Raw genomic sequence first — 12908 nt, 5'->3', positions numbered from 1 at the left:
AAAGCTTGTGGGTCAAGATAAAGACAGGGAGATCACTCACCAATTGCCATCATAGGCAAAACAGGCTTGACTGGGGGAAAATTAGTTTAATTTATTGCCAGTTAAAACAGACTTGGCTGGGGTGAAACAAAGACAGAAGAGGGAAAATGAGAAAAGAAAGGAGAGAGGGAGAACAAAGGGGGAAAGGAAGAAAAGGGGAAGGGGAAAGGGAAGGGGAAGGGGAAGGGGAAGGGGAAGGGGAAGGGGAAGGGGAAGGGGAAGGGGAAGGGAGGAAAGAGAGAGATAAAAGAAAATGGAAAAAGGAAATGAGAGACAAGAAGAAAAGAGAAAAAATAAAAGAAGGGAAAATAAAAGGGAAGAAACAGAAAAGGGCAAGTAGGGACTAACTGTTGCCTCCGAATACCTTGCAGCAGTGCCAGGAGGGCCCTGTAGCTGGAGCCAGGGGAGGACAAGGAGCAGAGCAGGGCCTGATGGGGAAACTGAGGCACGGTGCTTAAGTTCATTTGGAGGTCTACTCTTCAGATAAGAGAAGAAATCTAATTCACTCTAAAGACTGTCATGATATATGGTTTACGATGATTGTCATTATGTGTTTTGAAATGTACTTTCTTCATTTTAATTTAAATTGATTTGTAGGTTGCAAAGCAAGGCACATTTATTGTTTATAGTATAAATGCAGTAATCTATGAAGATCTTCACCAACTGAACAATTAACATCAATTCTGGCTGCAGGACTAGTCCAGCGCTCGATGTTTATTACTAAAAACACTTTATTAATACACCATCCTGGAAATATGTCCAACATATTCCTGAACAAGACTTTAAGCCCACTGCCAAACATCTTACACATGCACATGGGACACGTGCACGGTGAGCCTGCATGCAAAGCTCTGCTGCCACGGGATAAAGGTGGGAGTTATCCTATACCCTGGGATCTGGAGAGGAAAATATTCTAGCACAAGAGACCACTGATTTTCTGCACAAAGTGAATTTTACCTCAATTGCCACATGAACAGCCTTGCTTCTATATTTCAATATTACACTTTGGTGCCCTTAAGTTGGCAGAGCCTCTTGGGATACAATAGTTCTTTCATATATTTTGAATGAGGAGCTCCTATATAGGAAGCTGTGAAATAAATTTCTGTGTCCGTCATGCTCTGTCTTAAATGATGGGTCTAAGACTCTCAACATGTAGCCCTCTACATCTGAAAGGTCTGGGTAAGAGGTGAAGTGCAGGTATCCCCATGTAACAAATATACTTTAACAGGCCTTCTCAAAATACATTCTCTGACTGCATATCTCTCCCATATGCCCTATAAATGAAACCTCTGGGCAGCAATTAGGCTTTCCCCAGTTTGTTTTTCTGGAATGTGGATTCTCCACATCTGCACCTAAATTCCTAGGTATGTATCTTTGTAGATGCCACTTTCTCTGATGATTCAGATATTTTTTTAAATGAAGTGTCATATACAAAGTGTGCTCTTTATTCTATTTGTACTTTTAACTCTTACAGGAACAAAAATTTGTTCCAATTCCCTGGTTGTGATTTCTTGTTGATTGGTTCATTGTTCAGCTCTAAGCTCTGTGATCAAAATATTCAAAGGGCTTTCAGAAGGTCATCTAGTGGTGCCCAAAGGCAGAATTGACTATACATCTACCGTTCTTGGCAGCTGCTTGTCTAACCTGTTCTTAAAAACCTCCAGTGACTGAGATTTCATCATCTCCCTAGGCAACCTGTGCCAGAGCATAACTATCCTTATCATTAGAAATTTTTTCTTCCCAGTATGTAGGATCATCTACTGGAAGACATATCAGTCACTGAGAAGTGCTTTGAGATAATACTGTGCTGTCATCCAAATCTACCAAGTGCTTACTTAGGCCTAACATTTGGTCAGGAATACACCATCCTTGAAAGATACAGAAATGTTTTTGAGCCACTCCCAAGACAACAACTGATAGCAACCAATTCAGATTCAGTTAGCTATTGGCTCCTTAGGGGCAATAAATATCTCAGTGGCTGCTCCTGGGTATCTTCCACACAATGAATAGGAATGAACTGGGACCAACACTTCTCCAAAATACTTAATTCTTAAAGAATAGCCATTAAGCAGGGTGGGGGAAGTGCTTGGATCAAACACTGAAAGCATCCAGCCCCTGACGAGATCCAGATGGCATTCTGAAACAGATCAGATTGAACTGGATTTGGCCAAATATATATTCCAAGTTCTTTTGCCAATGAGCAGAAAGAAGCAGCTTCCAAGAAGGCCTGCTGAGTCTGCAATTTAAACTGGCACTCCCTGCAACATAATCAAATCAATTTAGTGACAGTCAGCCTCGTGAATGCATGCTTATTTCATGCATGGCTGTTCTAATGCAAAAAAAAAAATAGAGCAGGTTTTTAAATGGCGCAAGGGAAAAGGCAATTCCAACAGTCTTCTGACCAGCAGCTCTTCTTTGGTGTGCACATTTCAAGAAGGAAAATGGAGGCCTGGAGAAACCGATCACTCAATCCATTTTGGCTAATTCAATTTCCCTTGCCTGAAATTCCTGTCTTTAAAAGAAAGAGAGGGAGATGCATCTCATTTCTTCATTAACTTTTGTAAGAAAAATATTGAAGCTGTTCTCCTGCTCTATTGAAAAGGCTTTCCATGGAAACCAGATAATGAGAGTTAAAAAAGAAAAAGAAAAAGAAAAAAAATCACAAACAGAAACTCCAAGTTTCAATCACAAGCCCTCCATTAAAATTTTATTCTATTCAGATCCTAGCACTCACTTGGTCCTTGTCCAAATGACAGCTGAGAGATCCCACTGAGCCATCTACTTTTTTGCTTCCATTATCTGGCAAGAAAATCAGCAAGCTCTGTACTTGTGTGAAGGCTCAAACACGTGCAGGGAGGCTATAATATACAGGAAAATCCTACGACCCCAAGAACAAACCAGATGGCACATGAAACAAGCCAGATGTGAAAGCAGATGAACACTGCCATAGTTTTCAGTGGTCCCACACTGGACTTCCAGAGCACTTGTGCCTGAATTCACCTCCTCTAACTCAGGCACGTAACTGAAGTGCCTCTTCACCCTTGGTGACCTCATTAGTCAGTGGAGTGAGACAGATATTTCCAGCCCACCCACGACCTGCATTGCTCTCAGAGGTCTCACTCTTCTACCACTGTTGACAGTAGAAGTTTGGAGCATTCAGGCTCCTAAATTAGATGTTTCCTTTAAGTGTCCAAAATTAGATAGGATGCAATCAGGGCTTACTGCATGGTGGGATGCAAACAGGGCATCTTAGACAGGCAACTTAATGCCTTGTGTAATGTACGATGGCGACTGGGGGACACAGGAACCTATGAAAGAGTGGGGAGGCCCATAAGCTGTTCTAAGAAATAACCTCTAAGAAAATTTAGAGCTTGACTCCAGAGTACAGAAAGGGCTTTTCACCCCTTTGAGATTCTTCAAGCCTTGGACAACATGGCAATCCTGTCTCCTCAAGACTCAGTTGGAGAAGGGCAATGCAAGAGCCCCCTGACCAGGGTACTCCCTGTGGACACAAGAACCTCTGGGCAAGCCTTCCTCCTGCCTGAGGGCATTTCAGACCACTTCTCCTACAAGACAGCTGTAACTACAAAGGCATGGAGCATTCGGAGGAGCTCCGTCTGGTTTTGGCCATATAGTCCCCATCTTGGCCAGCCAGGTGATCAGTCAATTTCCGTAGCTGTGATCAGAATATGTCAATACGGTAGGTCCTAGAGCAAAACTGAACTAATACCTAGCTAAGGGTCTACTTTCTGGCTCTGTGTGTGTTTGCGCACATATGCTGTCTGCATGTGACTTTCCCTGTGGATTCCTCACTAAGAACCTAAAATACTGAAGTCAAGACTGTCCCCAGATAATGCATCACAGGTTTTAGATTGAACCTCTCATTTTCTGGCAGTAGGAACTTAGTCAGCATTTTGGTAGTGTTCACACATTGCAGACATGATCATTAAAAAAGGCTTACGGTTGGCTGCAGCCAAGACTCCTTGTTAGACCCCTTCATTTTGCAGCGCTGAGGCTGTGTCCTGGTGAGACTGTGGCAGCATCCACTAATCCTCTAAACTCAACCTTTTCAGGCTATCGAGGACAAGCTGTCACAGGACTGGTATGGTTCAGCCTGTGTTTTTTCAGTTGCATGTTGGTCTACCTCTTTTTCACTGTCCCCAGCCCAAGGCTGATATTTCAGTCTGCAGAGGCTCTGGTGTTTACCTCACAGAGCAGTGCCAAGAGGGCAGCTGCTGGCGTGCCCCAGGGCAGTGTCGCCTGGGAGGAAGCACAGCCCTGGGTGCAGGAGAGCCACTCTCTGGGTGAGCAGGATCTGCTGCCACAGCTGAGCAGCCTGGTCTTGAAGCAGCCCCTGGCCGGGTGGGGAGTGAGCACCCAGCTGAGCCAAAGGGCTTTTCCCCTCAGGCACCGGGGCCCGCACCAGCCCTGTAGGTCTGGAGCACCTTACCCATCATCTCCATCCTTCATCCCATCTCAGCCACCGCTTTTAACCCAAAAAGGAACAGCAACTAGATGTGAATGTAGGGAAAGCAGAGGGTCCTCACCTCTCCACAGATGTTATTTTGCCCAAACCATTGAGTCTGTCAGAAGGAAAAAAATTAGAAAGAAGAATTATTTAATCTCAGCTTGGGCATGACTAGTAATTAAGAAAAGCTTTGTATTACCAATCCGTACATTTTCATGAGATCCTATTTCTCAACGATAAACAGAACTAGAATTATGGTTAGACAGGGATATTAAATTTTATTGATTGAAAATATAACTAAATATTATAAGCCTAGAGCTGCCAATTGGTCTGTCTTCCATGTACTGAACAGCAAAAATTGCCCTGGCACTAATAGCTGGGAAAAGAAGAAAAAGAAACAACTAAAGTTGTGTCTCTTTTTCCTTCCCACCATGAAGTCATCCAGAGCCATTTCCTTATCCCAATAAGGACTAGTTAAGAACTCATTTTAGAAAGAAAAAGTATGTATGCTTTCACCTTGTGCCATGATTACTTGCTAATGATAAAAATAAAGTTGTTCAGGAACTTAGGAGGGTTGAGAGTGGCCAAAAAAGTCACAATTTCCCAAAAGGGTATAATGAACAACCGACATAAAATTATTTTCCTATATCCTTGGTGAAAACCAGCACAGCTGCAGGTCTGACACTTTGAAGTGAGTCAGAGCTGTATCATCCCCTATGAGTTCAGCCAAAAACGAATTACAAAAGGTGCATCCAAAGCGAAGCCAGTCAAGTGGGACCTCAAAGATTAATTAATGGGTCTGGTAACTCTCAGCCTCCAGATTCTTCTCCTGCAGATACCAAAGCTGTACAGAGCAAAAATTCGCTTCAGTATTCCTTTCTCCCTTTGCTCCTCACTGAAGGCAGGTCAGATAAGCTTGTTCCATGGAAGGCTGCTTTCCCTGTTTGATGTAAGGTGCTTGTTTCAGTATCACTGAAGCAGGAACTAGTATTAATCATTCATTGCCACCGCAATCTTGACTCATCCAAAACTGCAGGGGTAGGTTTTCTTTACAGCTCAAATTAAAAATAGATGTAGCTTTATCCTTCTAAAAAGGAATCTTCCACCATTCCCTGCTGCGAAGTTCAAAAGGCCAGCAGGTTCCTGACAAAAATGTATTCAAACACAGACACCTGCTAAGATTGGCTTTCAGCTACTATAAAAAGTTTATTTATTTCTTAATGATCAAACTGCTGTTATGATTGGCTGGAATTTGTGTGTTTCCAAAATAAATGACTGGCTACAGGGGATGATCTAATGGGTGGGGGCTGGTATCTAGCCATAAAGGAGTATCCATTTTAAAATAAAATTATATAATTGTAATTGCATTTTGGCTCTTATTCGCAATGGACCAAACCACAATAATTTCTCAACAAGAAACTCAACTATCAACTACCAAGCCCCAAACTTGGACCGACAAATGAATTTGCCCTGAAGGATTAAAGTCAGGAGATCACTTCTGCTAAGATGTGGTGATATGAAGTGTTTCAAAATACAAGCACTGGGACATAAGGTTGGCTTTGGGGCAATTTGCCAAGCAGCCTTTTTTTTCAAAGCCTCACTTCCCACTCACCAGGGCAGGGAGGATCTGATTTGGTGTAAATGTCACAGTTTATGCAATATCACCAGCAGAAAACTAGAATGCACGTGTTCCACACTGACTCAGCAGAATGGGCTTATAGGGTCTGGTGAGGAGGGATCACGCACAAGCTTGGGTCACTGGTTCATGGCCTTCCTCCTCCCAGGCAAACACCCCGCAAGCTGGCAGATACTCAAGGTGCCACATAACCTACAGCCAGGGCAGCACAGCAGATGTACGAGCACTCAGCCACTACTGCCCCCAAAATCTGCCCGTGGGTATGAGACCAACAGCTCAGACAACAGAGACCCTCTTTGTGAGCTCAGAGATGCTGACACATGTGAATCATCCTCCTTCCCTCTTTGTGGGTTATTCCTTCCCTCCCCTGAAACCACTGTCCCTCTGCCTTCCCCCTGCACCCTGCTCCCACCAGATCCATGTCACGAGTGGCACTTCTTAATCCTTTCTCAAGGCCCCACTTCCCACACCTCCCAACCATGAGCTGTTATGTGTGAGTGCAAACTTTGGCTTTTCTTGTGTGTTATGAATTCATGCTCCTCTCTTCCTGAACGTGAGCTCAAAACTCAGCTCGTGGGGACAGCTGTCGTCTTTTTTCATTTTGGTTGCTTGCCAAGGGACCACCCTTCGTGTCTGACTCACCACCTTGCAGGCAGGCCCAGAAGGAGTTAACTTCCTTGTCACCCCGCTTTGAGGTTTCCTGCTTTGATACTGCAAAGATTCTTCATATAGCAACGAAAAGGAAAAGGAGGGGGGAAAGCCCTTCTGATTGTAACACCTGGTCACAATCTGCTTGCATGAATAAAAATTACACTCCCCTTTCTCTCGAGTTGAAGACAATCAGGACTACTTCCCCACAACCAGAATTATATAAGCATACAGCCAGGCTGACTGGGGAATGGGGAACTGCACATCAGTCAGTGTCTGAAACACAAGCCCCCTCAGCTGCTATCATCTTCAGCAGCTCTGTCTATACTGCTGCAGTGGAGGGATGTACAGACCAGCCCACCCTCACAATGCTTTGGGACTAGCCCCTCAATGGCATACAGGTTATGTCTGTACTATACAGAACATGACTCTGGATCTCTGTCACTGTGGTCTCCTATAACAGTATCATAGACTCACAGAATATCTCAGGTTGGAAGGGACCCATAAGGATCACCAAGTCCAACTCCCTGCTCCTTGCAGGGTTACCTAAAACTAAACCATATGACCAAGAGTGTCATACAGACACTCCTTGAACTCTGACACACTTGGTGCCATGACCATTTCCCTGGGGAACCTGTTCCATTGCATAAGTATTATTATTTTTCATGCTTTTCTTAACTGAAAATGTCTGAAGTAGTGAGGATGTGGCTCCACCCCAGGGGCATAGTGTTATGGCACCAAGAGTCCATGTTGCACACTACTGGGGTGGCAAGAAGGTATGTGGGCATGTTTGAGGATACATAACCCTCTGACATAGCACTGGATGACTGTGTAGGGTGAAGGCACGCACACCTGGTGCTCTCCCAGTGGGCAATATGAGCTATTCCCAGGACTCCGTTGGGGCTATGTCTTAGAGGCAGATCATTGAAAGAGTTCAAAAGAGACCCAGGGAATGAGTTAAGCTGTAGAGTCAGTCATGGCTTCAGTGCTCAGGATTCTTTCCCAGTCTTTTCTATTTAACACTATGGACGTGCCCTATGAGGCTGAGGGTGCGGCATGCCATGCGGACACACACCCTCTCCGGGAATGTCCACAGTGACATGCCTGCAAGGCTGTTGTCACTGGGAAAGTGGAGATAGCAAGGATGTAGGTTCCACTTAACCCAAATGAGCTGATCCATGGCAGTTATATATGAGTCTGCTTTCTCTCTGTAGTAAATGCAAAGAGGGCCTGGCTAAACCTCAGTGATAAGGGGGTTAAGATGGGTCAGATTTCCTCCCATGTGCCATAGGGTAGGAGCATGCATTCAACTACCGTGTCCTAGCTGACACTCAATTATTGTGCTACAATATGCTGATCATATGTCTGAGCCTCAAGAAATCATTAACATTTCTGGTTTGATTAAGTGAAGGTCCCTTTTGAAGCTGCAAATGATGCCGCTACAATCTATCAAGCAAATATGTATTTATGAATATTTAAAAATGCTAGTTATGCAAATGTGCACTTAGGGAATTTAAAAATACATGTAATTAATCTCTCTGGGGTTGCTGTGATCTGTTGAGTGAATACATATCTAAGGAGAATAATCAAGCCAATAAGCCAGCAATGACTGTTGCAGAAGTATACTCAGTTGTATCACCTCCCTTCTCCCCAGGTGATGGTAACACACAGTGTCTCTGGAGTAGACAGTTATCTTGTGTCTTCAGTCATTTCTCTTCTGGGCTGCAATAGCTCAGGCTGGCTGATGAAGCATTCCCTGCCACAGCCACAGCTAATCAGGGCATTAAGACCATTACGAAATCATTGCTGAAAAAAAAAAAAAAAAAGAAAAAGAGGATGCAGCATCTTTTCTAGATTAAATACTTGTGTTCACATCCTTCATCCCACCATTCACTTCATACTATGGACTCAAAGGTACTCAGTGTTTATTTTTGTAATGTCTGACCCCACAGCACCCCACTCTCTAGTGGAATCCTCATCCCCAAGCGCATGCACTGCCCAAGGAGTGTGGATTGTCTAAAGAAAGAGGCCCTGGAAACCAGCCAAGTTGGAATTCACTTAAGTTAGCAAAGGCATAAAGGAAAGAGATGGTGCTTAAGGTATATAAGGGTTATTTCCATTATCTAATAGCTTAGCTCCCATGCTTACTCCTGCATCTTGGTCCCCTTGCCACCCATACTGCATGTATATTACTTCACACCCAGGATCTTTTTTGTAGAAGTCAACAAGATAAAACATGAACATAGTAATGGCAGGACAGACATAGCCTAAGAGACTAAATGGACCAGCAGTGTGTGTCTGCTGGCCAGTTAGCATTCACATGCTCACTCGCTGTCCAGCTGCTCTCTCGTGACTTCCACCTAAGCATATCAGCCTGTTCTTCTGGAGCAAACAAATGGCTCTAGGAGCCACACATGGTCTCCAGGCTATACAGTGTAAAGGCCCATTGAAGAAATCTGGTACCTTTGAGACTTCTTTGCATTTGATGAATTTAATTGAAATTCGATAATGGATTTAAAAATTATTAGGGGGCTGGGGGGGGAGAGCTAGCAAGAACATACATGCAGAATATATTCTCAGAAGACTTTTGTATAATTTTCTCAGAAGGCAGCATTTTAAAAACTACATTGCACGTAAATCTTCTTTGTTACTTACCTGGTGATCTGTAGGAGACTCTTCTACCTGAGCTGGAGCAGACTAAACACATCTTCCCTTAAGCTTTCAGACATTCTGGGGTGGGCTTCTAGCTAGAGCTATGTCACTTCTTCCCTTATTCCATGTCAATTGGTGATTTGCTCTATAATCTGCTCAACAGGGCTTTCATCTGAGATGCAAGAGATTGAGGATCAGATCCTCCTCATAACCCATTTGTACAGTGTTCAACAGGCAAGATTAAGAAAGCCTTACCCCATAATTCCCCACAGAAAACAGTCCACCTTGTTACTTAGATGGAAGAGAATGATTTGAACCTGAGGGAGGATGGTTTTGACTGCCAGGGTTCCATTCTTCCTGCCTGCTGGACGAGTAGCCTTCACCAAGATATGGTCTGAGCACACACTTAAGGTTTGACTGGAGACCTGCTGGCCCATGACTGGAGCCAGCTCAGCACCCATCCTGTGTGCACGCTTAGGGTTTGATTTTCTGGATTCGGTAGCCATGATTTTCAAGACACCAGGAAAACTTTGTTGACATATCTTTAGATTCAAAACCTCATGCATAATTGCAGTAATGGTGGGAAAGGCACCATGGCAAGTACTGTTCTCCTATCTCCATGGCTTTCATGCCATGCCTTGCCTGCTTATCCGGTGACAGACTGGTCCATATAGGTCCCTTCCTTGGAATAATCTCCCATGAAAACTCTGAGCTCATGTTCACAGGAGCTCTCACTTGTCCTGGCATTAGTAGCATGTCCCTGCCACACGGCTTGCAGAGGATTCAGCCTGCAGCAGGCCAGCATCCCTGGGGGTCACTGACATCTACCACTGGCCTGTCCATGAAGCCCATCAGCCTGCACTGCCCACACACCCCAGTGGTTAGGATCCTGCATAGGAACCCAAGAAAATTAACTATTTAGTCAGCACTGACTCACACTTGGAGGATAACACTAAGCCCTAAATATTACACACTGTCAGCTCTGTATAAGCAGCATAGCTAATTTTTTATTTATTTCACTTATCAGCTAAGACAACTAGTCAATTTCCAACTCCAGACTTGCCAGAATAAAACAGAAAGCAGAAAAGAACCAGCTAAATTTTCAGTGACAAAACTGAGAATGCAGTACAGGCACTTCAAATAATTGCTTTGAAAGCATGGGGGCTGGGTCCATTCTTCCTGGAAGTGAGGAGAGTATCAGGATCCTCAAAGAGGCATTTAAACAGGCTACAGACCTGGGATACAGAGAGTAAGGGCAAAATTCATCCTCATGCAGATGTCTATGGCAAGTTTGGGCTGCACTGAAGCCACAGTCCACGTAGTCCTGAGTACTCTCCATCACACATGTTGTAACCCTAGCACTCTGCACTTGTGGTAGCCACCCCACACAGGCACAGTGCTGGTCCCAGAGTAGGTTCAGGAAATGTAAGGGCAGCTGGGTACCAATGCTATGCAACAGACGATGCTGTGGATGGTTATACTCACTTAGCGATTCCTTTCTGAAAGCAAGTAAAGGCAGAACAGCCTTTCACAAAACAGTTGGTGAAATCTAGACCTAGGGCCAGGCTTGTGCAGAGAGGTGAAGTTCAGCCTACAGGGAACAGGCACTAGCTTCACAGGTACCTTTATTAGCTGCATCTGAGTCCACTACTACCACACTTGTGACCTCTAACACTTGTGACCTCTAGCAACAATTGCACCTCTAAACCCTGCCTGGAAATCTGATCAGTGTGAAAGGGACCAATGAACTTCCCCACAGTTCAGTAGAACTGACTAAAGTTTAGGAAACATCAGCCTGTTTCTAATTTCAGACATCTGTGAGAAAAGGCAAAATCAGGACAATTATGTTCAGCAGTGCACTGACTGACATTTTCATACGCTAAGTTTCAGTCACAAAACCACTTATCTCTAGTGGAAATATTGACACAGATATGAACAGCAACACTAAATACTTTTGGAAAGGCATTTTATTCCTGAGTTTAAGACCTACTGTTTCAAGAGGCCACAACTAGTAGTTCTCTTAAGCAAATTAAGTCAAATTATCCGATGTCTAAATTATAATCCTCTCCCTCCTCAGCTCCATTTGCAGCAATTTTTAGCACAAGAGCAATAACAGTTATGCACACTTACCTAATTATAGATAATGATCTTTATAAAGAGCTGCTAGAATATGCTAAGCATCTTAGCATAAACATACCCATTCATTCCTACAGCAAGAGTATGGTAAAGCCTAGTGATCATGGCAAATAGTAGCCCCGTGGAAGCAATCTGCTCAGTACAAAACACTCTGTTAGTCAAATGACCTACCTCTTCCCTTTCTTCCATCCCATAAGCTGCAGGTGTTTGTTCCCAGCTCAGAGAGAAGATCTCAGTCCATCCCTCACATCAGCAGTTTTTAGGAAAACGTCCTTTATTGCCTCTGATTTGTGATGCTTTTTCTCTTTGTTGCCATGAGGCAGGCCAGTATGAAGACCCATTTTGTCCCAGACTCCACACTGCTCACACTGTTAGATATACATTAACGACCAGATTCTTCTGCCAGGGCAGATTAAAGGCATCACTTGATTAAAGGCACCACTTGTTACAAAAGGGCCAGATTTCCTCATTATGATTGGGACAGACAACATAATAAACCTCTAGTCCTGCCCACTACTCTTCCTTGTCTTCCTCGATCTTTGTAGTCTGATTCTGGACACTGATATCACATAAAAATTAAATAATAGGTGAACAAATCCTTTTGGTACCCAATGATTGTGGGTGAAACTATATCTGCACCATACCCCATATGCTGAAATTTACCCTGCACATTATAGATTTTTCCCCACGGAAGGGTTCTTCCTGCTAGGGACAGGTAAAAGGAAGAGATCTCCTATCCGCTTGTAAAAGTAGGAGCCTGAGCCCAAATGTGGTGCTTGTGGACCTGTGGGAGACCATGGTCACATGAAGAAAAGCCCTACCTCCAAGCAGCCCTATGTCCCAACAGTGCTCAAGGCACAGCCCTATATCCCTGTGATCACAGAATCACGGAATGATTTGGGTTGGAAGGGACCTTAAAGATCATCTAGTTCCAACCCCCTGCCACAGGCAGGGACACCTTCCACTAGATCAGGTTGCTCAAAGCCCCATCCAGCCTGGCCTTGAACACTGCGAGGGAGGGGGCATCCAGAACTTCTCTGGGCAACCTGTGCCAGTGTCTCACCACCCTCACAGTAAATAATTTCTTCCTAATATCTAATCTAAATCGACCCTCTTTCAGTTTAAAACCATTACCCCTTGTCCTATCACTACATGCCTTTTTGCAAAGTCCCTCTCCAGCTTTCCTGTAGGCCCCCTTCAGGTACTGGAAGGCTGCTAGAAGGTCTCCCCAGAGCCTTCTCTTCTCCAGCCTGAAAAATCCCTTTGGTCCTGATGTCCAGAACCCCTCATCTGGTTCTGCTCCCCAACCCTCAGCAACCCCACAGTTAA

The sequence above is a fragment of the Nyctibius grandis genome, chromosome 2, assembly GCF_013368605.1.
Source record: "Nyctibius grandis isolate bNycGra1 chromosome 2, bNycGra1.pri, whole genome shotgun sequence".
Taxonomy (NCBI): Eukaryota; Metazoa; Chordata; class Aves; order Nyctibiiformes; family Nyctibiidae; genus Nyctibius; species Nyctibius grandis.
The sequence above is the reverse complement of the archived record's forward strand: the minus strand, read 5'-3'. Positions refer to the sequence as shown.